At 36.1% G+C, this 27,991-nt stretch overlaps 1 protein-coding gene across 6 annotated transcripts in view; it reads right to left on the minus strand.

The window, feature by feature from the left end:
• TRIQK (triple QxxK/R motif containing) overlaps positions 1-27,991 on the minus strand; it is a 75,694-nt gene that overhangs the window by 33,171 nt on the left and 14,532 nt on the right. For 2 of the 6 annotated variants that reach the window (XM_036031237.1, XM_036031235.1), the window contains exons 2-3: positions 5,232-5,363; positions 2,494-2,654 (exon numbers count right to left, since the gene is read on the minus strand). The exons of 2 other annotated variants lie outside the window; for them this stretch is intronic. The gene's annotated coding sequence lies outside the window, so the exon portion shown is untranslated. Of the gene's footprint in view, positions 1-2,493; positions 2,705-5,231; positions 5,364-27,991 lie in introns of all 6 variants that reach the window. 2 more of the 6 variants (XM_036031236.1, XM_028533993.2) reach the window with 2 other exon arrangements.

The following is a 27,991-nucleotide window of genomic DNA, read 5'->3' on the forward strand; positions in this document are numbered from 1 at the left end:
CTCTCTGGTCTTGGGCTGTCATTTATGTGGCTCTTTGTATATCTTTGGGTTTTGATTGTTGTTGGGTCTTTCTTTGTTGGGTCTTTCCCTCTCCAGCTGGTTAACTGAGGGTTAGTCCATCCACCACATCTTCTATTCTATTGTGCAAGTGTGGGCACGTTGTATTGAAGCTGGTTCTTCCATGTGTACAAGATTTTGAGGATTCTCTCTTGTTCTTGTTCAGTTGTTTGTTCTGAGTAATTTCTCCACCATTTAGTTGTATTTCCAGATCAGTCCTGGGTTGAGTTAGTGTGGCTTCCATTCCCTCCTTCACTTTCTTGTGTTGTTATCTGTTGGTGGTTCCTTTGTTGGTGGGTTTCCTCTTCCAGCAGGTACCTTGATATTCATAGCTTCCACATACTCTTTTTTTGTGATCAGTTGGAGGAGGAAGGCAAAATGGTTTAAGACAGCAGAAGTGTACTCTATGGTATTTAAAGTACCAACGTGTAGAAAAGAGATAGGAGATCCTTTGGATGTGTATAGTTTTAACCGTATTTCACCCAACTAGCCACTCTTTAGAAGGGGTGGAAAGAAGATAAGACTCTTGTTAGGGGGGAAGGATTGTGAGTTGGATCTAGAAAGCAGTGAGCTTGTGGGAGGTCAGATTATGAGGTAAAGTGAGAGTAAAGGACAGAAAATAGGTGTAGTGTGCAAGAGAATAGAGTTAACCACAATAGTAAGAAAAGTTCAGGAAACAGTGAAGTGAGCTAAGATCTGGGAGAACTGTTGTGTAATATTTACAGTTGTATGGAACAGCAATTCTTTACAATAGTAATGGAGCAACAATCATATGACAGAATCTATGTGATCTGGATAACAAGAATAGGAAGTATAGGACCTAGAGTAGTGTGCTAATGGAACACAAGTGAAGTGAAAGATGGAAAATTAAAAATACACTATGAAAGAGAGAACAAGGGAAACCAAACAATGCAATTTAACAAGCTAAGCAAAGAAGACTAAACAGAAAAAAGAGAAATACAAAAATACTAATAAAATAAGAGATGTGAGAATAATAAAAAAAGCATAATACAAAAATACAGTAACTTGCAAGTTCTCTGGAGTATCAAAGTGAACTTTGTCTCACTGTCTCAGCTGTTGGGATGACCCTTCTCTGGATCCAACTCTGGTCTTTTCATAGCTCCAAGTTTTATTGTCTCACTTGTGAGAATTAAAATAAGAAAAGAAGGAATGAAGAAGAGATAAAAAGGGAGAGAAAGGAAGAAAGGAAGAAGGAATAAAAAAGAAAGGAAAGAAAGGAAGAAGGAGTTAAAAGAAAAAAAATTACTTAAAAAAAAAAAGAAAAAGAAAAGAGCCTCCTGCTGGCTGTAAACTGACCAAGCCAGTTCTGGTGGTCTTCCTGGCTGTGGCAGGCTGAGGGATGATTGGTTTCGCTTTTCTCCCTTTCTGAGCTGCAGTCACCCAGCCTCCAGCCCAGTTCCTCTGTTCACTGCCCGGTCCCCAGTGCCCTTCTGTGCCCAGCCTATGCCTTCAGTCCACCAGTTGCTCTGTCTTTGAGATGCACTAATTAGGGACAGTTCACCACCTTCTTCCTCTTTGCTTTCCTAGATGCTAGGGACTCTCAGAGTCCCTTCAGGCTAGTTCAGCCTCCCCCACCACTGAGTTAAGTCTTTTTTGGGATTGCTGACTCCCTGAGCCCTGCAGTTCTCCCCTGTGGGGGCATCTCCACCTTCCTCTTAGAGAGCCAGTCAGCCCTGCAGGGCAGGGGTGCCCTTGTGGCTGCTCCTGAAGATGCAGGTGTGTGCCCTCTGCTGCTTCCTTTGGGGCACAAGGGTTGGGTGCGTGGTGCCTCTGGGCAGTGGTGAGGCCAGACGTGCTCCCTCCAGGTGCTGCCAGCATGAGCACTCGGCCTCCACTACAGGGGCAGGACAGGCAGCCACTGGTCTAGCAGGTTCAGGTGCACACACTCCCCCGGCCTTTGGATGTGAGGGCAGGGCCTTCCACACCACCACAGGAGCACTGCACAGCTGGCTGGGTTAGGGGCACAGGAGGCCGGGGTGGTTGCTGCAGGAGAATTCCCCAAACAGCTGCTCAGTGCCTCTTTTCTCACTTTTTGTTTTTGAAAAATTCCTCCTGCTCAAGCCTGCCACTCCAAATAAGCGCCTCACCTCTCACACATCCCACTCTCCAACCAGACAGGGTACTGGCCCGGTCAGGGTTCATCAGGGCCCAACTCTCCCCAGTTGTGTCCACAGTCTCAGTGGGTGCACACAGTCCCTGTGTTTGCCACTTCATCCTTATTGTCCCCCTGCAACTTCAAGCAACCAGGTCTCTCCCAGTGCTGCTCAAACCTTGTTTGGCAGGGCAGGAAGCCGTTGACCCAGCTCTCTCCCCAGAACGCTGCAGAAGACCGGTGGGCACCAGACCTGGGGCTACACCACCCCTGGTCTCCAAGCTGGGCCCAGGAACTTTATTGTCCTGAAGCACTCTCCTTACCGTCTGGTTTTTCAATGTCCTCTACAATTTTTGGTCTCCAATCTTCATATATGCTGGGATACTGTTGGCTGTTCGCTCTGTTCCTCAGAAGATCGGCTAGGTGTTTCACCCGTGTGCAGGGGAAAGTGGACTCCGCTCCCACCTATCTTGCCGCCATCTTCCTTGTCCCAAAATCAGAATATAAGTTCTTACATCTAAGATAACACACATCCTTAAAATTCCAAAAATAAAACCAGAACATGACCTAATCCTATATTCTCAGGTTTTATAATTCAGAACATTAAAAAATAACTCTGTTAATACAAGCACCCTGAAAATGTCAAAATATGCATTTAATTATATAGAAACAATTTGCATAGTGTTTTGTATTTATTAATTGTAAAGAAGAGTCAAGTTATTTTAATCTTGATTTCTTTTGTGTGGGTCTAAAAATATATCACTTAAATTTAGGAGAGAAGTTAGTTTAAATGAATAAGTACACAAAACATCATTCCCTGTTAAATTTAGTTTTATATTTTGCCTTTATGGAATACTTTACATTTTTAAATAGCAAATTACTCACACTATCTACCAAAACAGTCACTCACTATTATTCCTCCAATTTCTTCCTTGTCATTTCAACCAATAACCCAAAAGAGGTAACATTTTAGAGGCCAACATTTCATTCATTCATTACCTGTAATAAACAGAAAAATAATATATCTACAGGCAATGTTTCTTCACCCAAGTAAATGGAAATTTATTTATTTAAAAATAAGCTTTAAATAGACAAGACAAAAATATCTAAAGAACCCAAATTTGTATAAGGCCTTATACTCTCTAACCAGACACATATTATACGGATAATGACCTATGAATATAAAAACTTGAAAAGAATTTCAACCTAGGAAATTAAAGAGAAACAAGTTTAACATTTTTGCTTCTGTTTTTTAAAATATATTTTAATGATTATGCTATCATAGTTATCCTAATTTTCCCTCCTTTACCCCTTTTCACCCAGTACCCCCATTCTCTCCGGCAATCCCCGCCTTAGTTCATGTCCATGATTCATGCATATAAGTTCTTTGGCTTCACCATTTCATATACTATTCTTAACACATCCCTGTCTATTTTGTCCCTACCAATTATGCTTCTTAATCCCTGCAACTTTCCCCCATTTTCCCCTCCCAATCCCAGCTAATAACCCTCCAAATGATCTCCATATCTGTGAGTCTCTGCTCCTGTTCTGCTTGTTTGCTTTTTGTTTTTTAAAAAACTCAGTTTTTGATAGCTGTGAATTTGTTGGCATATATATTCATAGTTTTGATCTTCTTTTTCTTAAATAAGTCCCGTTATTATTTCATGTAATAATAGCTTGGTGATGATGAACTCCTTTAGTTTTACCTTGTCAGGGAAGCACTCTATCTGCCCTTCCATTCTAAACAACAGCTCTGCTCGATATAGTAATCTAGGTTATATGTCCTTGGTTCTCATTATTTTGAATACTTCTTGCCAGTCCCTTCTTGACTGCCAAGTTTCTTTTGAGAAATCAGCTTAAAGTCTTATGGAAACTCCTATGTAGGTAGCTCTCCCCTTTTCTCTTGCTCTTTTTAAGATTCTCTCTTTATCTTTAACCTTTGGCATTTTAATTATGATGTATCTTGATGTGGTCCTCTCTGGGTCCGATTTGTTTGTTTCCTGGACTTGCACATCTATTTCCTTTGCCAAATTAGGGAAGTTTTCTTTCATTAATTTTTCAAATAAGTTTTCAATTTCTTACTGTCCTTCTTCTCTTTCTGGCACCCCTATGATTCGGATGTTGGCATGTTTGGAGATGTCTTAGGGTCTTCTCTACTATCCCTGCTTTTTTTAAATTCTTGTTTCTTCTTTCTGTTCTGATTGGATGTTTATTTCTTTCTTATGTTCCAAATTATTGATTTGTAGTCTAGTTTTCTTCCTTTTATTGTCAGTTGCTGGTAGATTTTTCTTTATTTCACTTAATGTAACCTTCATTTCTTCCTTTATGTTGTTGCTGCACTCAATGAGTTCTTTGAGCATCCTGATCACCAGTGTTTTGAACTCTGCATCTGATAGGTTGGTTATCTCCATTTTGTTTAGTTTTTTTCTGGGGTTTTGTTCTGTTCTTTCATTTAGGCCATATTTCTTTGTCTCCCCAATTTGGCAGCCTCCCTGTGTGTGTTTCTGAGTATAGGTAGAGGTGTTTTGACAGCTCCTTAGTAGTGTGGCCTATTGTAGAAAAGGCACCTGCTGTGTGGGGAGGAGCCTTAGGTAATTACCAGTGCAGGGCAACCCATTTCACCACTTTGTGCCTCTATGTTAAGGGGAGGGTTTGGAGAGGGGGCAATGTCGCTGCCTGGCTTCTAGAGATTTTTCCAGCACTCACCCTGTTTCCAGTCACTTCACTTCCTCCCTGTATGTGACTAGTGCCTTTCCAGATATTGCCCTGGTGCTGGATCCAAGAGTGGGTTGGTCTGCCTAAGTTCTCAGTCCATACAAGCCCTTTGAGAGGAGTGTGCTGAAAATCCAGCAGTTTCTTCTGCTGGCCCAACCCCACTGGCTTTTACAGCCAGAAGTTATGGGGATCTTCCTGGCACTGGAACCCTGGGCTGTGTGGTCTGGCCTGAGGCTGGGATCACTCTCTCCCAAGGTATCCCTCCCAATTTTTATTCACCACATGTGAACGTGGGACCACCCATTTCACCACCACCATCTCTCTATGCCCCACTGCGTCTCCTCACCTCTCTGTCATTCTCCGTGTATCCGCCTGGATGATTGTGGCTTCTTTAAATCCTTGGTTGTTGGACTTCCATACAGCTCAATTTTCTGATGGTTCTGGGTGGTATTTGTTTTCAGGTATAGTTGTAATTTTCCTGTGGTTGTGCAAGGAAGCAAAACGTGTTTACCTATGCCTCCTTGTTGGCCTCCTATGTTTGTTGAATGATTGGTAATCCCTAATCAAAATGTTAAAAATGTAACTTTTATTCTTCTGTTTATTATTTTTTATTCTTTAAGCTAAATGACACCCTACCAAATGTTGAAACAAACATGCCTAGAAAATGCACACATGCACAAATACTCACATTTTATTAGCTACAATAAATATAAGAAGTTAGAAAATATTATACTTTCCTAATAAAAACACTCAGCCTATTTTAAATGATCTAAAGTGATATCTATTCATGTGTATGGTGAGGAATACTGTCAACTGTCAATGCCTCAAACATCAGGAACTTCTAAAATATTCTGACTTTTCTTTGTTGTTCAAAGTCTTGTAGTAATCAGCATTCATTTCTATTGCCTTGATGGTTAGATAGCAAACTTTCAAGAAATCCAGGGAGAAATTAGCACATATAGCCATAATTTCTACTGAGACAGTTATTTGCATACAGGATCATTCACAATTTAAAATGTGTTCTTATATATGTGAAAAGGGAATAACAGATTTATATTAGCATGTACAATACCAAAACTGTTCTCACAATTTAATTCCTTGGAGAGGATATCTCATCACCTTCTTTTATAAAGGACATTACATTCTCTGAAAAATTAACTTGCTCTGAGACCTAAAAAAACTAAATTATGAGTTAGTAAGATAATATTTATTATTTATAAATCTTGCTGTAGGAATAATTTCATATTAAATTATCCAAGTTTACAATATTCTTGAAACTTGATAACATATTTAAGGAGGAAAATACTAATTTATTTAATATGTAATTGCATATTTAGATAATTCATAGTTACTTTTTTATTTAACTGACACTTTACACTCTTTAGAAGTTTTAAGATTAAATGGTGTTTTAGTTTTTAATATAGTCTTAAACTTGTTTTGCACAGCAATTTTCCACATGTATTTGTAAGCTTAATATATGACCTTTGGAAACAAAAATAGGAGATCCCAAATGGAGGCAAGGTAGATGGAAACTACACTCACCTCCTCAAAATACCAAATCAGAGTTATAAGTAAATTATAGAATAATCATCCTGAATAACCAACTGAAGACTAGCTGAAGAGAAGACTTATAACCAAGAATTTACAAAAGAAGCCACATAGAAAATGGTAGGATGGGTGGAGACATGAAAAGCACTGGACCAGCACCCACGGGTGACAACTGAGGTTCTGGAGAGATATCTCAGCTGCATAGGGTTTTCACCTAAAGTGTGGGATCTAAACCCCACACCTGGCTCCCCAGCCCAGAACACAAGAGCCAGGAATGGGCACCCACATAACATCTCGCTGTGAAAGTAATAGGGTTGTTGTCCACCAGGGACAGATGGGAGTTTGATAGAGACACAGGCACCCTCTTAAAGGGCCAATGTACAAAATCTCATTCACAGCACTTACCCAGGGCTCTGACAAAGTGAAGATACAATGGACTAGATTTGTGTGAGGAAATTCTGGGTTTTGTGGCTCTGGGGAACTGAAGAGAGAGCTCCCAGGATACCTTTGTAAAGTCATTCTCCCATATTGGAGATGCCATCTTTCTTGGGTGGAGCAATCCACTCCATGCAGCACCAGTCTTGGGAAAAGTAAAATCCCACGTCCTCTATACCCTCTTGTCTATCACTGTGGAGTGTAAGCTGTGCTGAGGACTATAGAGAGAGCTCTTTCAGTAAGCAAGCCCAGCAGGCACCCAGCAGGGAAAGGTAAGCTAGGCAGATCTCAGGTTACCTTGGAACTTTTGCTGACCTTCCAGTGCTGGTAAAACTTGGCCTTGGGGCATAACTGGTCCTTCCTGTGAGATCCAGGTCCTGCAGCAGTAGCCTCAAACTATGCAAAAGCCAGTTACAGGTAGTGTCTTACACTGGCTTGTAACAGAGTCCCTCTCAAAGCGCAGAACCAACATACCTAGTGGCCAGCTTCAGACAACATCAAAGCAGGATCTAATAAACTTCACATGCAGTATATCCAGAGAGAAATTTTGGCAGGGACCAAACACTGCTGAGGTGACTTCTGCTTCATGTGGTTACCACCTGAACAACAATTTGCACACTGGGGTTGAGGTTGTGCCTCACAGTCAGCCAGCCACAGGGACGATCCCATGCACAAACAGGCCAATAGCAATTACGAGTCAATTATAACAGGAGTGCCCACATAACCCACACAGGGGACATTCCCAGAGCACCCACCCAGCTCAGGTGGTCAAGGAGAAAAGCACCGGACCCCACAGGACACCAACTACATAAGGCCACCCTGCCAAGACTGGGAATCATAGCAGAACTATCTAATACACAGAAACAAACACAAAGAGGCATTCTCCAAAATGGGGAGACTAAAAAAGGTCCTAAAAGAAAGAACATGAGAAATCTCCAGAAAAAGAGCTAAATGAAATAGAGGCAAGCAATTTATCACATATAGAGTTTAAAGTAATGGTTATTAGGATGATAACTACATGATACAGGATATAGACACCATAAAGAAAGACCAGTCAGAAAAGAATACAATATCTGAAATGAAGGACACAAAGAAGGAATAAAAAGTAGGTTGAATGAAGTAGAGGATCTAAATAAATAAAACCAGAAATGAAAAAGAAGTAGCAGCACCAAAGAAATACGAAGGATTGTAAGAAAATATTATGAGCAACTATATGCCAACATGTGGACAATCTGGATGAATGGATAAATTCCTAGAAAAATACAATCTTCCAACACTGAATCACAAAGAATCAGAAAATTGCAATAGACAGATTACAACTAGTGAAATTGAAGCAGTAAACAAAAAACCTCCACCAAACAAAAATCCTACACTGGAATGGCTTCACAGGTGACTTTTAACAAACATTCAAAGAAAAACTAACACTTATATTTCTCAAACTATCACAAAAATTAAAGAAAAGGGATGACTTCCAATCTCATTTTATGAGGCCATCATTATCTTAATTCTAATACCAGATAAAAACACTACAAAGAAAGAAAATCATAGGCCAATATCCCTATTGAACATATATATAAAAGTCCTCAAGCAAAAATTAACAAACTGAATCTAGCAATACATTGAAAAGATCATACACCATGACCAAGTGGGATTTATTCAAGGAAGCAAGGTTGGTTAAATATCTGAAAATCAATAAATGTGATGCAGTATGTAAACAAAACGAAAGATAAAAAAAACATGATCATATCAATAGATGCAGAAAAAGCATTTGATAAAATCCAGCACCCATTTATGATAAAAATTCTCAGCAAGGGGAAAAAAGAGGGCATATAACTCAAAGTAGTAAAGAGAAACCCATAGCCAACATCATCCTCAGTGGGAAAAACTACAATCATTTCCCTAAAGATCAGGAACGGGACAGAGATGTCCACTTTAACCACTCTTATTCAACATAGTATTGGAAGTACTAGTCATAACCATAAGAGAAGAAATGAAAGGTACCCTAAAGATTCCACCAAAAAACTCCTAAAACTAAAAAATGAATTCAGTAAAGTAGCAGGATAAAAAATAAATATCCAGAAATCAATTGCATTTTTATACAGCAATAATGAACTATCACATAGATAAACTAAGAAAACAATCCCATTTACAATTGCTTCAAAAAGAAAGAAAGAAAGAAAGAAAGAAAGAAAGAAAGAAAGAAAGAAAGAAAGAAAGAATAAACTTAACCAAGGATGTAAAAGATCTGAACTCAAAAAATTATAAGACACTGAAGAAAGTCATTGAAGCAGATACACGTAAGTGGAAGGATATACCATGTTCATGGGTAGGAAGAATATTATTTAATTGTCCATACTAACCAAAGCAATCCATAGAGTCAAAGCAATTCCGATGAAGATACCAATGGTGTATTTCACAGAATTAAACAAATACTGTAAAAATTTATATGGAATTACAAAAGATCCCAAATAGAGACAGCAATCTTGAGAAAGAAAAACAAAGTTGGAGGAATCACACTACCCAATATTAAACTATCCTACAAGGCCATAGTAATCAAAACAGCATGATAATGGCATAAAAACAGACATACAGATCAATGTAACAGAACAGAGAGCCCAGAAGAAAACCCACACCTTTATGGCCAATTAATATTTGACAAAGGAGGCAAGAAATACAAGGGGTAGAGACAGTCTATTCAATAAATGATGTTGGGAAAACTGGGAAGTTATGTGCAAAAAAGTAATATTACACCATCAACTTGTACCATACAGAAGAATAAACTCAAAATGAATTAAAGATTTGGATGTTAGACTCAAAACCATAAAATAAGAAGAAAATATAGGCAGTAAAACCTCTGACATTCTCTGAGCACTACGTTTTCTGATATACACCTTCAGGAAAGGGAAACAAAATAACAAATAAACAAATGGCACTAAACCAAATCAAAGACTTTTTTTACAGCAAAGAACACCATTGATAAAATAGGAAGACAAGCCATGAAAAGGGAGAATGTATTTGCCAATACATCTGAAAAGCAATTAATATCCAAAATTCATAGAGAACTTATACAACTCAACACCAAAAAAAAATACAATACAATTAAAAATGGACAAAGGACCTGAATAGTCACTTCTCAAAAGAGGACATACGCATGGCCAATAGACATATGAAAAGATGCTCAATGCCACTAATCATTACAGAATGCAAATTAAAATCACAATGAGGTATCTGCCAGAATGGCTATCATCAATAAATCAACAAACAGCAAGTGTTGGCAAGGATTTGGGGAAAGGAGAACCCTCATGCACTGTTGGTGGGAATGCAAACTGGTGCAGCCACTGTGGAAAACAGTGTGGAGTTACCTCAAAAAATTAAAAATGCAACTGCCCATGACCCAGCAATTCTACTTTGGGAATTTATTCAAAGAAAACTGAAACAGTAATTTGAAAGTACATATGCACCCCTATATTCACTGTAGCATTATTTATAATAGTCAAGTTTGGAAGCAGCCCAGTGCTCATCAGTAGATGAGTGGACTAAAAAGCTGTGGTACATTTCACAATGGAATACTATTCAGCTGTAAAAAAGAAGATAATTATACTCTTTGTGACAGCATAGGTGGATCTGGGGCATTTTATGGGAAGAGAAATAAGTCAGAAAAAGACAAGTATCATATGATTTCACTCATAATTGGAATCTAAGGAATAAAATGAACTAACAGTTGAAACAGAGAAAGGCTCATAGAGAGCAGGCTGTCAGTTATAGGAGTGGGGGAGCTAGGTATGAATATGGAGGGATTAATCAGAAAAAAAAAAACAAAAGAAAAACTCATGGATATGTACAACAGTGTGGTGATTTGGGGGTGGGGGTGGATGGTGTTGGAGAAGGGTGTATGGGGATATAAGTGGTGATGGATGCAGACTTGACTTGGGGTGGTAAACACAATACAGTGAACAGATGAAGTGTTGTAGAATTGTGCACCTAAAACCTGTATAATTTTGTTAACCAGTGTCACCCCAATAAATTCAATAAAAAAGAAAAACTAAAATGAAAATATACAAAGAGTAGTTTCATATTTAATCACATTCTGAGCAAGTTATTTTATTGTTCATTTATACTTTTCTTATGAAACCTATAAAGAACAAGTAAAGAAATAAGAAACCTGGTGTCTCCACATACGTCTCTGCTTCCAGAAAAGAAGTATTCAATCCAGGCTGCAACATTTAAATACAGATTAAAACACAGGTCATTGAAAAAAAAACCTAATCTATGACTCCAGAAAAATAATCATCTGTTTTTAAGGTTAAAAGATAGACCCTGCTAGATTGGGAGTAAAAGGGAGAAAACTGTACTTGAACAATGATTAAAATAAAATTTAACAAAAAAAAAGATAGACCCTACTAAGAGAACTCTTATTTAAGTATGAAATTATAAATAGAGAGAAAAGATGTTTGGTTATCACCGGATTATAACTGAGAACCAATCATGAAAACATAGTATCATTCCAAATGCAGGGAAGAATAAAGTACGAAATAAAGGAGACACGTGTCCCTGATCTTTGGAAACATTACAATGTTTGCAAAGTAATATTTTAAAAATTCAAATTGATCATATAATTAATATGATGGCCTATTTCCTAGATTAAGCAAAAATCCTTAGTCTAAAGAACCACTAATGTCCAAGTTTGTCATTTCTTCTCTACCTATGTTCCAACACAGTATCAAATCCAGCTTTTAGTTCCACGATTTTGGCAAGCTCATTCACATTTTCATGAATTTACTCATGCTCTTAAATTTACTTTAAATGTCACTTGTGGAATCTATATTTTAATATTTCAAACAAGGGTTCTTAATTCAGATCTCAAGAGATGATTGTACATACATATAGAATGAAGAAAATAGTCCATTTAAAACAAAATAGTCAATTTAAAAGACTAACAAAATATATACCTTTGTATCCAAGTAGAAAATGGATATCTTGACATAAACATATTGAGATAAGTCATCATATGGATGAACAAATTCCTATTGAATTAAACTGCACAACTAAACAGCAGTCTTCCTGATGCTTTCAGGGATCAAAGTGACCACCTCGTCTTTTCCTTGCTAATTAATTTCCTTTATAGCTGCAAAGAGAGTATGTAAAAACTTTAATATGTGAAAAGATTTCTAAAATCTGATCACTTGCCAATGCTGATATAAAAGTGCATAAGAAAAATAACTACAGGACAGTTATGTCTGGAACCCCCAAAATCCATGTTCCAGGAAAGGAATGTTAATCACTGGGACTAACCCTCCAGCCATATTAAGGGACTAAAATGAACAGAGTATCAACAAACAGTGCTGGAACGACTGTATATCCTTAGGGAGCAAACAAACAAGCAAGCAAAAGACCTGGACCCCTATGTCACACCATCCACAAAAATCAATTGAGGATACATCTTAGACCTAAAAAAATAAGAGTTAAAACAAAGCTATTTCGTTTTAACAAAGGAAAAAGATATTACTGTCATGAATTTGGAGTAAGCAAATATTTCTTAGAGAGAACACAGACAGTACAGAACATAAAAGCAAATAAAGAATGCACTGGATTTCAAAATTCGTTTCTGTTCATCAAAAGGTACAGTGAGAAAATAAATAAGTTACCGAAAGGAAGTAAATAGTTATACCTGTATCTGATGAAAGAACTTGCATCCAGAATATATAAAAAATAAATAAAATAAAATACAACCCAATAAAAAATGAGTAAAAGCCTTGAACAGAAATTCTGCCAAAGAAGATATTCACATGAGAAATAAGAACATAAAAAAGTTCTCAACACCATCAGTAATCAGCAAAATGCAAATTAAAATTTAGATATCACTACACATACATTAGAACAGTTCGAGTAAAGATTTACTACACAAAATATTGGCAGGAAGTGAAGCGACGGAAACTCTCATATATTGCTGATGGGAGCGTGAAATCATACAACCACTTTGGAAAATTGTTTGGCAATTTCTAACAAAGTTTAGAAATTCTACTCCTAAGAATTTACCTAACAGAGATAAATATATATGGCCACAAAGATGTTCATCGCATCCTGATTCATAATAGCCAAAGATTGAAAATAGCCCCAAGAATGGTTGACATAGAACAGTGGCATACTCACCAGTGTAATATGCTACGCAGCAAAATAACTGATAATACATAACAATGGAGATAAATGTGAAACATGCTATGCTGAGTAGCAGAAGCAATGGCTCTTTGGACCTAAATTGAAAGGGCATTCATCAGTTTCACAGGCCCTTGAAACATCATCAGTCTTACAGGTGCTTGTAACATCAATTAACAATGATGATTATCCCTGCTCCTTCCCTGACGCACATTGAAACACTGACTTCCTATGGGTAAGGAATAAGTAAGAAATGAGAAAGCAGAGATGAAAAGTATAGATAAATCTATTATAAAGTAAAAGGAAGGAAAGTAAGGATAGTATGTAGAGAAGTTCACATTGAGGTTGACACATTTTTTTTGGTTATGCTTTGTCTTGTTTTCCTCTTGAGGACTTTTGTTTTTAAATACAGATGGAAATTTGAGCTGATCAAAATAAGTGGGAAGAGCCAGTAAAAAGTGAGGGCTGATGATACAAAAGGAAAAGTAAAACATGACAGAGGTGTCCAAGTAAACAGAAAGGGACAGAATTCAGTGCATACTTGAAAGAATAATCATACCAGACTACTTCTTTCACTTAGACAGGAAAGAGGAAAAGGATGATTAATAATACATGTAAGGTTTGAGGCTGGGTAGCCCAAAGTAGAGGGAGCTCTATCTGGTAACTCTACTTTCACGACAAAGTAGAAAGCAAGATTATCTCCTAAGAGCAAACTAGAAGGTGGGAAGTTTGGAGATGTGAGAGCACAGAGGCTGGAACTTACAGTGTGGAGGAATAGAAAGAGTTATCTAGGGAAAACAGGATTGATGAAAAGCACTAAGAGACCAAAATCATTTGGTAATCGTGAAACATGGTAGCAGCAAACTACCTGACTGTAAATAATATATCTCTTTCTGAGTGCTCAGCTGCTCACTGCCAGCACAGGGAAGAGATAGACCGCTGGGTTAAGCACCGTTTGGGTTTCCCCAGATGGGCATGACAGAAGGGCGGTAGGGCAAAGAAGTTCAGGAGCCTATAAAAAGTGGGCAAAATCACATATCGTGGAGTCTAGAGAAGTGAAGAGAGCAGGGGGTTCAAGTTAAACAGAAAGTACATCAATCTTTGGACATAGAGATTTGGATGAGGTCAGATAACCAAAGTGTTGCGAGTAAAAACTTTTATCACAAAAGAACCAAGGTTATTAATAAAGTGTAAGGTAATTAATGTTATTGAGAGGGAGCAGGTGAGCAAAGTGATAGAATAGTACGGCAGTTAAAGACATGAGAGACCAGGATAACACCACATCATACATGTGAATGAGGAAGGCACCCAGCATGGTGGCAGGACTGGGGCTACGGGAAAAGGAAAGACTCTAAACTATTGTAAATTAGGAAGACTGAAGAGTGACCTGAATATCCACAGGTAGCAGTAAAAAGAGGTGGAGAGCACTATAGTCAAATGGAATGAACCACAAAGGAGTTGGGTTTATTTTGTTTCATTTGTCTTGTTGGGTTTATTTTGTTTCATTTGTCCTGTGGGGTTTTATATGCATGGAAAAGTAAATGATCTGAAGGTGGTAATAAGGAAGTAAAAAAAAAATAACCACCAGACTCTTGATCCACAAGAATGCAGAGAACACTTTCCACTTAAGATGGGTTCAGGGACACTGTGTCTCTAAGAGAATCAGACTTCAATTAATGTCAAGAGGTAAAAGAGCCCTCTCTGGGCTGGTGTAGCTCAGTGGATTGAGCACGAGCTGCGAACCAAAGCATTGCAGGTTCGATTCCTAGTCAGGGCACATGCCTGGGTTGCAGGCCAGGTCCCCAGTGGGGGCCACATGAGAGGCAACCACACATAGATGTTTCTCTCTCTCTTTCTCCCTCCCTTCCCTTCTCTAAAAATAAATAAATAAAATCTTTAAAAAAAAGAGGTAAAAGAAATAATCACTTATGTGCTTGATGGGATTCAAGAGGGATAAAGAAAAATATAAGGAGGAATGGGAATATCAAGACATTGGTTCATGGAAAAAATAAAACACAGAACAATATGGGCATAAGAGTTCAGGGGAGACAAACAGCCAAACAGGTCACCTTGGACAGTGGAGGACAGTAACAGAAATGTGTACCATCTGAACTACCTTATCTCAAAAGCACTGAGAACTGCACTGAGTACCGAGACCTGTCAGGAGTCATCTGTGGCCTGGGGAAAATGGGGAAGTCCCAGTTCCTCTGGAAAGGGTCAGCTGGCTTGGAACCAAGCATCTCAGGAAAAACTCAGGTCTCAAGAGTCTAATTAGGCGCACATTCTCAACCAGAAACTAGAGGCTCTAGATCAGCCCTTGTCAAAATGTGAACCATCCATCACTTGGGATGCTCGTTCAAATGCACATTCCTGGGCCTCAGCACAGTCCCACTGCCTCAGTCTCAAGGCCTAAGATCTAGGAACCTCCAGTTTCTTGGTGTTTTTCTGTGGGGTTTTTTTTTGGGGGGGGGCATGCATTAATGTTTGAGAACCACTACTTTTTTTTTAAACATCCATGGGAAATTTTTCTGTATGCCAGCGTTGGAGAAACACTGCTAGAGGCAGATGTGAGGACTGAGCAAGGGCTGTGACATCTTTTGCTGGAGGCTGAATGGGGTAGAAAGACTAAATTGTGGAAGCTTTCAGTAATTGTCTGAGACTTTAGACTTTTTTCTCAACTCAACAGGAAATCATAAAAAGGTATTAGGTGGTAAGGTAACCAGATCAGGCACCTTTTAATAGATCAGAGGGATTGGGAGGTTTGATAACAATTAAAACTGATGAGGAAAAATAACTGATGAGGCAACCCACGAAAGGAGCAAAGCAGCAAATGGAAAGAAAAGTAGTATTTGGTATTTGACTTCTCAGAACTTGGGAACAGACCAGATGGAGGTATAAGGCAGAGGAAAAACTGAAGATTAAATCTGAATAATTAAATATAGTTTCCCAGGCCTCACTCTTCAAAGATACCCAGTCAGTAAGTTTGGGGAGGGGCCAAGGAAACTGCATTTTAAACAAACACCAACTTCCTGCCAGGGTTTTCAAGCGCAGCTGTTTCATGGACCATATTGGGTAAAACAGTTAGACAGTTACTAATGCCATTAACAAACATGGGTAACATAGAGGGAAAAATAGACATGAGGTAGGTGGTAAGGGTATAGGAATGCTATAAATCTGTATCATAAAATGTTTATAATTGCTACAAGAAAGCAATACACTTGTCTGTCCTAATACCTAATAGAATTAGTTGACCCAAACATAATTATATCACAAATTCCCTGGCCCCCTCCAAGAAGCACCCACAAATATTTCACTTACTTTTATTAATGCCTTTTTAATGCACAGATTGTTGTGGCATCTGGACTTACGACACACTTGAAAACACATTAAATTTATACTGCCCAGAAGAGACAAAAAGCTACCTCGCACATACATCAATAATGCTCATCACTGGGGGCTTTCTGCTTTAGCTTGGTCCAATCGGATTTTTTTTTTAATTCTGTACTTTGCATGATTATCAAAGGAATGGGCATTTCAAATCTGGGAGGAAGAAAATTTTCATCAAGTAAATGACAATTTTCCTAAGCAAAAAAAAAAAAAAAAGATCATTACTACTTACCAGGGTTTAAATTCAGCAAAATGGGAAATGAACTGCAGTAATTTCTTGTATTATATTTATAAAAGGAGATAGGTTAGTTAAACTATAATTGGCCTATGATATAACTTTTAATAGTTGATTTAAAAAGTTATTAAGGACATAAATTATACTTTCTTTCAAATACAGGTTATAACCTATGTAAAGTATACTACTTTCAAAAGATTTCTACAGGTTACAATAATATCGTACCAAATAAATAAAACTGCAAATGCTGTTTTACTATTGCAAAGTACCGAAACAAGAAAGGACACAGAGCCAACCTAGTAAAAAGACCAAAAGCATCTACAATTCCAGCACAAACCCAGTGGGGCAGGCAGATGGTTCCCCTGAATGCTAAGAGCCTAACAAGCCCAGAAGAATGAAAAGCCAGTATATGCTTGGTTTCTTGGATTCTGAGGTAAAGGGCAGTTTCATGTATACTTTGAACATTAACCAATCCACCTTCAGATGGTTTTTCCTGAAGAGATAAAGGCTTATCAAAAGAAGGGCTCTAGATCTAAAGGTCGAAAAATTAGTTCTTCAATACTTTTAATTCTTTAAACTGAATTATTTTAAGGAAATTATATGAAACCCAAGGTTATTTCAATTATCATACAGATAATAAAATACTTAACTGCATCTACATGGCACCAAAAACTGGTGGGTAATTGATTAGGAAAAATAATAAGCTCTAAATGCAAATATCTCAGATGGCATCTATTTTTAATTCTGTGATTCCTAAGTAAAAATATATATATATTTTATCATAATTCTTCAACATGCACTCCCTCTTCTTGGTTCTAAAGTAATAAAACATGTTTATGATTTAGAGCTTTCAATAAGTTACTTGAGATAAAGGTTTACTAGGGAAAAAACTATATTTTTAATGTTTAGCCCAAATACTAAATGCATTTGGGAACTTCTAGTATATCTGTGTTCAGTGTAGATAAAAAAATGCTCTGACACATTCTAAATCTATCAAAATCCCTATTTATAACCAAGTTTGGCTTATTCAAAGTACAAAATTTTTATTTTTTCTTAATTTGCATGTATTTTACATTGAAGCAAACATGAACCAAGTTCCCAATACATATTAGTTTTAGGACATAAACTAGTAAGTCTCAGAAGTCCACTGAAAAGCTTCATGGACCCTCTACGTGCACCTTGTCAGTCTCTGACAGAAGACTTGAAATTGGCACATTGACAATGCTACTTGTCCAACTTTTCAAATTTTGCTCATAATTCATTGAACTTCCTTGATCTAGTTTAATGGCAAGCATTAGTTATGCTAATTTTAGTCATTTCAATGTGTATTATCTATTTGAAGTAATTAGGTTTCCATATTTAACAAAAACATCCTAGGAAAAGTCACTTAAATGTACTTAAAGTGGGCAAAAAATAACCTGGATTTGTCTATCTCTCTCTCTCTCCCCCTCTCTCTCTTTCTGGCTAACTACTTCAAGAATAATGAACTAAAAAAGAAACTTCTAGATTGGCAAATAGATGGTTTTCAAGAAACACTCAATGTTTGCCCTCTGGCATAATACAAGCACAGAAGGAAACAGCCCGCAGACATAAAACCTTAGTTTAGCCATGTCTTTTCAATAAAAGACTGAATGACCTTGACAAAATCAAGCTGTTTCCCTATTCAGATAATTCCTAAATTTTCTTCAAATGTATAAACCTAGAATACATAAGCATATGTTTCAAGTTAAGGATAATTATTTCATGCCTAGAAACATATCCTTGTATATTAGGATAGGACCAAATAATAATAGTACATACTTTTTTAACTTTTCTTTTAAAACCAGTGAAAAGACATGGTCACTGAGGTAAACTTAATTTGAGAATGTTAGGCAAAATAAACAGCTCAAGGCAACCATCAGAATGCCCTCTTTGGCTATTTCATTTCTAGTTAGTTTCATAATTCTATATGACTTACTAAAAATAGCTTTATTAGTAAATAGATACAAAAAATGAATAGTATATATCTAATTCATAGAAGTTGCAGAACTGCATTAATTATATTGAAATATCATGTGTTAATATCATTACTTTACTGATATAAGAATATTTCAGGCTTGTAGTTTTCAAACAGATTGTGTTGTTAAAACTTCCACTTACAAACATTGATGCAAAGGACATGATTATAAAACCACCAAATTATACTACCAGAGGTATACGATAAAGAGTACAGAATTTAATAATATGAGAAAACGATGTGGAAAAAGGTTAATGGGAAGAAGCACTGGGATATTAACTAATATAACTCTACAATATGGAAACATAAATGGAAATACAGAAGAAAGTACAATTCTAAAAAGTGTTTTTAAATGTTTCTAAAACAGATTGATACAGAAAAGAATATAACAGATATAAACCAAAACACAAATAAGAAAACCAAATTTCTACTTTGTAGCAGATTCTATCCCCCATCCATCCCCTAATCCCTGTGATATCAAATGTGTAATGCTTTCTAGAGGGCATTTCAGTTTAAAAGATGTCAAAGTACTGCTTGATCACTGGCCTTTTTAAATAACATTCCATTTCATAAGGAGAAATGATTCATAGAAAATATAGACTTGAAATAGTCAAAAAGCAATAAAAACTTCAAATTCCATCAATGCTACAGACTACAGAGATTAAAACACTTCAACTACAAAATATATAGAAATTATCAGGGTTCTGGTTACATGAGTGTTCATTTTGTGAATATTCACTATATAAATTTGTATCCACTGTCCCTGTCCTTTGGGCTACTGTTGCCATACATTTTACATCTGCATTCTACTTAGTCGAATGAATCCTCTTGCCTTCCACTTAAACAAAAACAAAACAACAACAAAAAAAGCCTTCCTCAGACGAGGCCCAGGACAGTGCTTAGCAGTGAACAAGAACAACAGAGTCAGAGGAAGCCGTAACTAATAGGTTTGCTTTAAGCAAATGTTTTTAAAAATTTTTAAATGAGAAAAATGGCTTTTATATTTACCAACATATTTACTATTTCTAGTACTCTCTGCTCCTTGTATACATTCGTTAATGGTTCATTTTTCTTTTTTCATAAAATACTTCAATATTCCTTGTAATGTCAGCTTTTGGAAAACAAATTCTTTCAGCTTATTGTTAGATCCGAAAGTATTTATTTTGTCTTTTATTTTTGAAGAATATTTTTGCTGGGTATAGAATTCTAGAGTCACAACTATTTTTTTCAGTACTTGAAAGATGTCACTCCTCTGTCTTCCGGCTGATATAATGTCATGAACACTCTTCAAATTTTTCTTCAATTCACATTCCTCCTCTGCTCTGGCTACTTTTAAAAAAAAATCCCTGCTTTCATCAAATTAACTTTGATATGCTTTGGTGTCTGTTTATTTTTATGCCGATTTGGGTTCCTTGAGTTCTTAGATCTGCAAGTTTCAAGTTTTCATCAAATTTAGAAAATTCTCTGCCATTTCTTCAAATATTTTTCTTCCCCCCTTCTAGAACTTTAGCTACATATGTATTAGACTATTTCATATTCCTCATAAATCACTGAGGCTCTGTCTTTCATTTTGGACTGATTTTATTACAATGCCTTCAAGTTCACTGACTTTGTCTTTTGCAGTGTGTATTCTATTAATGTCCAGCAACATTTAAATTCAGAAACTATATTTTTCATAACCAGAAGTTCCTTCGAATTCCAATACCTTCCTTTGCTCTACCATGTACATATTTTCCTTTAAAAACATTTATAATAATGGATTAGCTTTATTGCTGATAGTTTCACCAAATCTGTAAGTTGTAAGTCTGTTTTTATTGACTATTTTTTCCTCCTGGTTCTGCATCAAATTTTCCTGCTCCTTGGCACATGTCTTATTTTTTAATTGGATGATGGGTATTATAAATATTACATTATTGAAGGTCTGGATATTGTTTTCTTCCTCTGAAACATGTTTTTGTTGTTGTTATTGTAAAGAAGGGGAACCAACTAAATTACTTGAGTGTCAGTTTGATCATGGTTCATTTCACTTTGTCTAGATTGTATTTGGCATAGCTTTCACTCTAGAGATAGGTCAGCCCTGCTTATAAGAAATTATCCACTCTGTAGTCTCCACCAAATGCCCAGATTGATCATGAATTAACACCATTCTGACTGGCTAAAACTCTACTATCTCCCCATTCTGTGTAAACTCTCACAATTGTTCAATTTAAAACTCCCTTTCAAAGCTGTGTCATGCCATGTGGAGTTCTGTACTACTCATGAATGGTCTGGTTAGAGGATTGTCGATCTTTTCTATTTTTCAAAGAACCAACTCTTGGTTTCACGGATCTTTTGTACTTTTTTTTTACTTTATGCCATTTATTTCTGCTCTGATACTTATTATTTCATTCCTTCTACTCTCCATTGGGCTTTGTTTGTTATTCTTTTTCAAGTTCCTTTAAGTGCATAATTAGATTGTTTGAGATTTTTGTTCTTCCTTGACATAGGCCTGTAAAGCTATGAATTTTCCTCTTAGGACTGCTTTCACTGTGTCCCATAAATTTTAGGTTGTTGTGTTCTCGAGGAATAAACCAAAATGATAAAACCTACAAAGGTACTCACTTTATCTGATTAAAGGGATAGTGATTCTTTTGTGTATTGAAGGTTGACATTTAAAGGATTTATTCAGAAAGCAGGCAGAAACTTTCGAGATGATTAATTTGTTTGCTACTAGCAATGGTTGGTTTCATAGATTTAAGCAATATTCTAGTCTTCATGGTGATAAAGCAAATAATTTAAATGTGAGTGCTAACAGGCAATAAAAAATTTAAATAGCCCTGGCCGGCGTAGCTCAATGGATTGAGCACGGGCTGCGAACCAAAGCATCGCAGGTTCGATTCCCAGTCAGGGCACATGCCTGGGTTGCAGGCCACAGCCCCCAGCAACCACACATTGATGTTTCTCTCTCTCTCTCTTTCTCCCTCCCTTCCCTCTCTAAAAATAAATAAGTAAAATCTTAAAAAAACTTTTAAATAAAAATTTTGATTTCAAGTATTCAAGAGGAAAAATATACAAGCCTGATATAATCATATTTGTGTACTTCATATTCAGGAAGGTAATTTCTATGTAAATAGTGAAGCTTCATTTAATTTGACAAAAAAAATTGTACAAAAGTATCCAGACATGTAATATGAAAAATAGAGACATTTATTGAAGAAGATATAAGAAACAAGAAACACTGTACATAGGACAATGATGCCTCAGTCCCCTTCAAAATAGGCACCTCGGGACCACATAGAGTTCTCCCAGTCGCCACCAGCTGCCCTGTCATATTTCCCTGAATCTCATCGATGGTCTGAAATCTCCTCCCTTTCAAAGGTGAATTTAGTTTTGGGAAAAGGCAGAAGTGACAGAGCACCAAATCTGGGTGATAGTGAGGCTGAGTCACCTGGGTGATTTGATGTTTCACCAAAAAACTGCACCAGATGTGATTCATGAGTGGGCAAAGTGTCATGATGAAGCTGCCAATCACCAGTTACCCATAGCTGCAGCCTTCTGAATCATCCAAATAATTTTTGCAGGGGACTATTTAAGCTCATGCAAAATTTAGTGCAGATTTGTTGCTCTACTCGCTCAGTCATTTTGAATGTGACAGCCACACAGTACACATGCTCACTTAAAAGTGTCTATCACCCTTAATCACTAGTACAGTGAAGTCATCATTGTTCACATATGTGCATTCCAGTCTACTCTCCTTGGCTGCCAGGTTACATTGATGTCATGCAAACTGTTCTTACTATATTAATAATGGCTGGACTTTGCACAGATATAACTCGTATAAGTTATCTCTACATAAATAAATAATCACATTAATTCACAAATCAATATATTTATTATAAAAATACTCTATGAAAAACTGTCTATGTGATAGTGCATATATAAATACATATGCACAAGATTATATGTATAATCTTGGCAACAAACATTCATTCCAGTATTATCTTGTGCCCAAAAAAGACAGCACCATGCATTAAGTGTAGAGTATAAAATACAACTGATTTTCAATTAAATAATAAAAGAAAGTTTCTAAAATATGTCCAGACAAAAACCGTATTATTTGCAATTGAAAACAGAAGCAAAGAATAGAAAAAGAAAAAATGTCTTATAGCAAATAATGTAATTAGTAAACAGAAGAGAAAGAGTTAATTTCCCAGTGAAAAAGATGCTCTGGGTAGAATGAAAATGACTCAAGTATCAAAATAAAAAGTTAGAAAGTGGTTTATTTGATAACATAGGCTAACTCTTAATGAAAATCTACTATAATACCTAGAATACATTGATATGAAAGTGATGAGTAAATTATTTCTCAAGTGTGATATATCTAGGAAATAGATCAGTGAAACCACAGGATACAAACAGAAAAATTCACATAGAGAAGCAAAAAAAAAATCACAGTTTACATTGTATTCACATTTAAAATCAAACATCGCTTTTTCACATTCTGAAAATCCCCACCTCCCCAAATATGGAAAGAAAAACAAGCCATGGCTTTAATATAATATTTTTTCTAACCTAAAACAGCTGCAAAAAACAAATCTTGCTGGAGATAAGCTTGGTTATAAATATCAACATTCCCTTTAAATAAGGGAGTCCAGTTTTCATACCATCTGCCTCCTTCTAAAAGGGAAGAAAACATGAAAATCATAAACCAGAACATTGTTTCAAATAAGACTTTTAAAAATGAATGTAGTAAAAAGGCTGTGAATGCCTCTAGTCCTTGCTTTTAAAATTGCCCTGTTTAGCTCAGATCAAAAAATGGGATTTAATGAAAGTAAACAACTCTCATTCCATGAAAAACCTGCCTGAAATAATTAACAAAGAACAAAAAGAATGTTGTTTTCCAAGTTCTTCACATTACTGGCCTTGGTCACAATATTCAATTGAACAATTTCTCCTTAATGTGTAATACACATCACTGTATATTTTTTAACTGCATGTGACACTTTTGTTACCTTATTTTTTCCAAGACTTTTTAGAGCCTGTTCAAAGACTTTCATACTATTTAAGTACAAAAATTTAGTTATTAACAGAACTAGGCTCTTTTATTTATATAGATTTTATCCTCAGCAAAAATCATTCCTATGCCTCATGCAACAAAGTGATTTTTTTAATACTCCAGTTCGGATTTTATCTTAAAAGCTACTTTCTTCATTTGCCCTTAAATATTTTTCATTCTTTGTTAATGACTTGTGATTGAACATTTTTTTACTGTATCACATCGTTATAACTTCGATAATTATGTCCATTAACTGTATCCATTATTTAACTCCTAAAAGCATTCACACACACAAAAAAAGGATTAATGGAAGAGGGTTTACCAAGTAGTGTGGTTCAGACTAGTATACTAGATACACCTACAAAAATGAATATCCAGTATGGTAACACTTACATAGCTTAGAATAAATAGAAGAAATTTATGACAAAAAAAATGACATACTCTTTTAAAAATATATGTAAATATTTAGTCCATTCCCTCAATTACAGAGGCAGGACTCTGAAAAGCTACAGAAACCAAAGTGCCTAGGGAGTCCTGGTATGTTTCATCCTCCTCATTTTCATTCTCCCCCTCCCTTTTTCTCACTCACACACGAAGACACAGCTACACATTGCAAACAAAAAGAACCAAATTAAATCTTCAATCATAAGCATTTGCAGTTATTTTAAAGGGCTAAGACTGTACTTAAATGTGTCCTTCGTAAGAAAAATATGTCCTAAGATGTTTTTTAATTCATTTTCAGTCTTTAACTATTTTTTAATTCATTTTCACATTTTAACTATGGACCCCCCATGCCCATAATTATTTTTTTTAAAGTTCTATTACAAATAATAAATGGCATTAAATTGCTTTCTTGGAATGCTGCATCTTCAGTGTGTAAGGAGGAGGAGAGGAGATTTCTTCAAAGTAATGGTCAATAATATTTAATCTCAAATTAATTATTTAAAATAAATAACCATTTTAAGCAATCAATATTTCATTTTTTTCATGATCTTATGCAAGCATTACAAAATGAACAATAAGATTACCAATGTTACAAAAGAAACTTTTTTTTTATTTTAGACCTGTCAACTATTACTTTAAAAGTAAAAAGCTTTTTTCATATTAAATTTAGTCTACTGCTTATTTCCTGACTTCCCTTCACTAGAATGTAGTAACACGAGAGCAGGCATCTTTGTTTTCTTCACTGAAGAATCAAAACAAAACAATGTGGTATATAGTAGATACTCAGTACACATTTTTAAGTAAACATTCTCCACATTATGTTAACTTAAAATATCCATGTTATGCTTAATTATATAAATGTAAATAATCTGAGTTTTAAATTATTACCATAAGTTATCCTTTACAAAAATATGAGCCTGATAAAAGGTGGGTTAACTATTCCCTACTTTAACTTGTTTCCTTTCTGGTCCTGTCACTTATTTTTTATTAAATTTATTGGGATGACATTGATCAATAAGATTATATAGCTTCCAAGTGTACATTTCTATAATACATAACTTGTATATTGCATTGTGTGTCCTGCACTGTCAAATCACCTTCCATCATCATATATTTGACCCCTTCTACTTTTCACTAACCCCACCCCTGCCTTCTAATAACCTCCATATTGTCTGTGTCTATGAGGTTTTTTTCTTGTTTATTCATTTCTTGCTTCCAGTTTTCTTTCTACATATGAGTAAAATTATATGGTTCTTAACTTTTTCTGGCTGACCTATTTGCCTTAGCACAATACTCTCAATATCTATCCATGTTGTCACAAATGGCAGTATTTCATTTTTTTCTTATGACTGAGTAGTATTCCATTGTATATATGTACCACATCTTCTTTATCCAATCACCTACCAAAGGACACGTTTCAGTTGTTTCTATGTCTTGGCCACTGTTAATAATGCTGCAATGAATATAGGGGTGCATATATATTGGCAAAGAAATGCTTCCAAATTTTTCAGGTAGATACCAAGAAGAAGGTTTGCTGGATAATACAGTAACTTTATTCTTAATTTTTTGAGGAACCTCCATAGTGTTTTTCATAGTGGCTGCACCAGTTTACATTACTACCAGCAGTGAATGAGGGTTCCTTTTTCTCCACAACCTCTCCCAACACTTGTTATTACTGGTCTTGTTGATAATAGCCATTCTAACAAGTGTAAGGTGGTATCTCACTATAGTTTTAATTTGCATTTCCTTAACAGCTACTGAAGTTGAACACCTTTTCATATATCTGTTGGCCATTTGTATGTCTTCTTGGGGGAAGTCTCAGATCCTCTGCCCATTTTTAATCAGATTGTTTGTTTGGTGTTGAGTTGTATGAGTTGTTTATATATTTTGGATATTAGCCCCTTGTTGGAGCTGTTGTTTGAAAATATCTCCTCTGATTCAGTCGGTTGCCTTTCTGTTTTTATGGACATTTCTTTTGCTGTGCAGAAGCTTTTCAGTTTTATATAACCCTATTCATTTATTTTTGCCTTTACTTGTTTTGCCTTTAGAATCAAATTCATAAACTCTTCTCTGAAACCAAGGTCCATAAGTTTAATACCTATGTTTTCTTCTATGTAATTTACTGTTTCAAGTTTGATATCAGGTCTTTGATTATTTTTAATTTTTGTATATGGGGACAAACTGTAGACTAGTTTCAATCTTTCACATGTGGCTTTCTGATTTTCCCAGCACCGCTTATTGAAGAGGCTTTTTTTTTTCTCCATTGTATGTTTTTGGCTCCTTTGTCAATAATTATTTTTCCATTTATAGGTGGATTTATTTCTGGGCTCACAATTCCAGCCCATTGGTCTGTGTGTCTTTTTTTTTTTCTCTGACAGTACTAAGCTGTTTTGATTATCATCACTTTGTAGTATAATTTGAAGTCAGGTAGTGTGATAACTCAAATTTCATTCTTTTTTCTCAGGATTGCTTTGGCTAAATGGGGTCTTTTGTGGTTCCATACAAATCTGATGACTTTTTGTTCTCTTTCTTTAAAAAATGATATTGGGATTTTGATGGGGATTGCATTAAATCTGTATATTGCTTCAGGTAACATGGACATTTTAACTTGATTCTTCCAATCCATGAACATGGAATATTGCCCATTTCATTTTATCTCTTTAAATGTCTTTTTTTAAAGATTTTATTTATTTTTAGAGAGGGAAGGGAGGGAGAAAGAGAGAGAGAGAGAGAAACACCAATGTGTGGTTGCTGGGGGTTATGGTCTGCAACCCAGGCACGTGCCCTGACTGGGAATCGAGCCTGTGATGCTTTAGTTTGCAGTCCATGCTCAATCCAGAGCTACACCAGCCAGGGCTCTAAATATCTTTTTAATTTAATCTTTATTATATTTTCCTCATTACCATTTAGTTCCCTTAGATCCCCCACCCTCCTGCAATTACCACACTGTTATCCATGTCCATGAGCCTCTTTTCCTTTTCTCAATCCCTCCATCCCCGAATCTCCCCCACTGCCCAACTAGCTGTCACCTCTTCTCCATCTATGAGTCTGTCTCTTTTAGTAATGCTTTGCAGTTTTCAGCATATAGGTCCTTCACATCTTTAAGTTTATTCCCAGGTATTTTATTCTTTTTGTTGCAATTGCAAAATAAATTGTTTTTCTCATTTCTTTTTCTGAAATTCCATTGTTAATATATAAGGCTGTGGTGGATTTTTGCATACTGATTTTTTATCCTGCAACTTTACTTGTTTATTTTTTCTAGTATTGATTAGTTTTGTGCGTGTGTGAATTCTTTAGTTTTCTATATAAAGACTCTTTTCATCTACAAAATGTGACACTTTTACTTCTTCATTCCCAGTTTGGATGCCTTTTAGGATTTTTTCTCTTACCTGATGGCTCTGGCTAGGACTTCCACTACTATATTTTTTAAAAATGTGGCCTTGGCTAGTGTAGCTCAGTGGATTGAGTACAGGCCTGTGAACCAAAGCATCACTGGTTTGTTTCCCAGTCAGGGCACATGCCTGAGTTGCAGGCCATATCCCCAGTATGGGGTGTGCTAGAGGCAACCATACATTAATGTTTCACTCCCTCTCTTTCTCCCTCCCTTCCCCATCTCTCTAAAATAAATAAAATCTTTTGAAAAAATATTAAAAAATAACAATAAAAATAAAAAATGTGGTAAGAGTAGACATCCCTGCCTTGTTCCTGATATTAGAGGTCAAACTTTCAGTTAACTGTCACTTATTAGTTGATCCAGCTAAGCTCTTTTCCATTTTTTAAATGAGTATAGTAATAATTTAAAGGTTAAATTAAATAGTTAATTCATATAAACTACTTAACATGGTGTTTCCCCAAATAGTAAATACTCTCTCT

Source organism: Phyllostomus discolor, chromosome 7 (assembly GCF_004126475.2).
Source record: "Phyllostomus discolor isolate MPI-MPIP mPhyDis1 chromosome 7, mPhyDis1.pri.v3, whole genome shotgun sequence".
NCBI lineage: Eukaryota > Metazoa > Chordata > Mammalia > Chiroptera > Phyllostomidae > Phyllostomus > Phyllostomus discolor.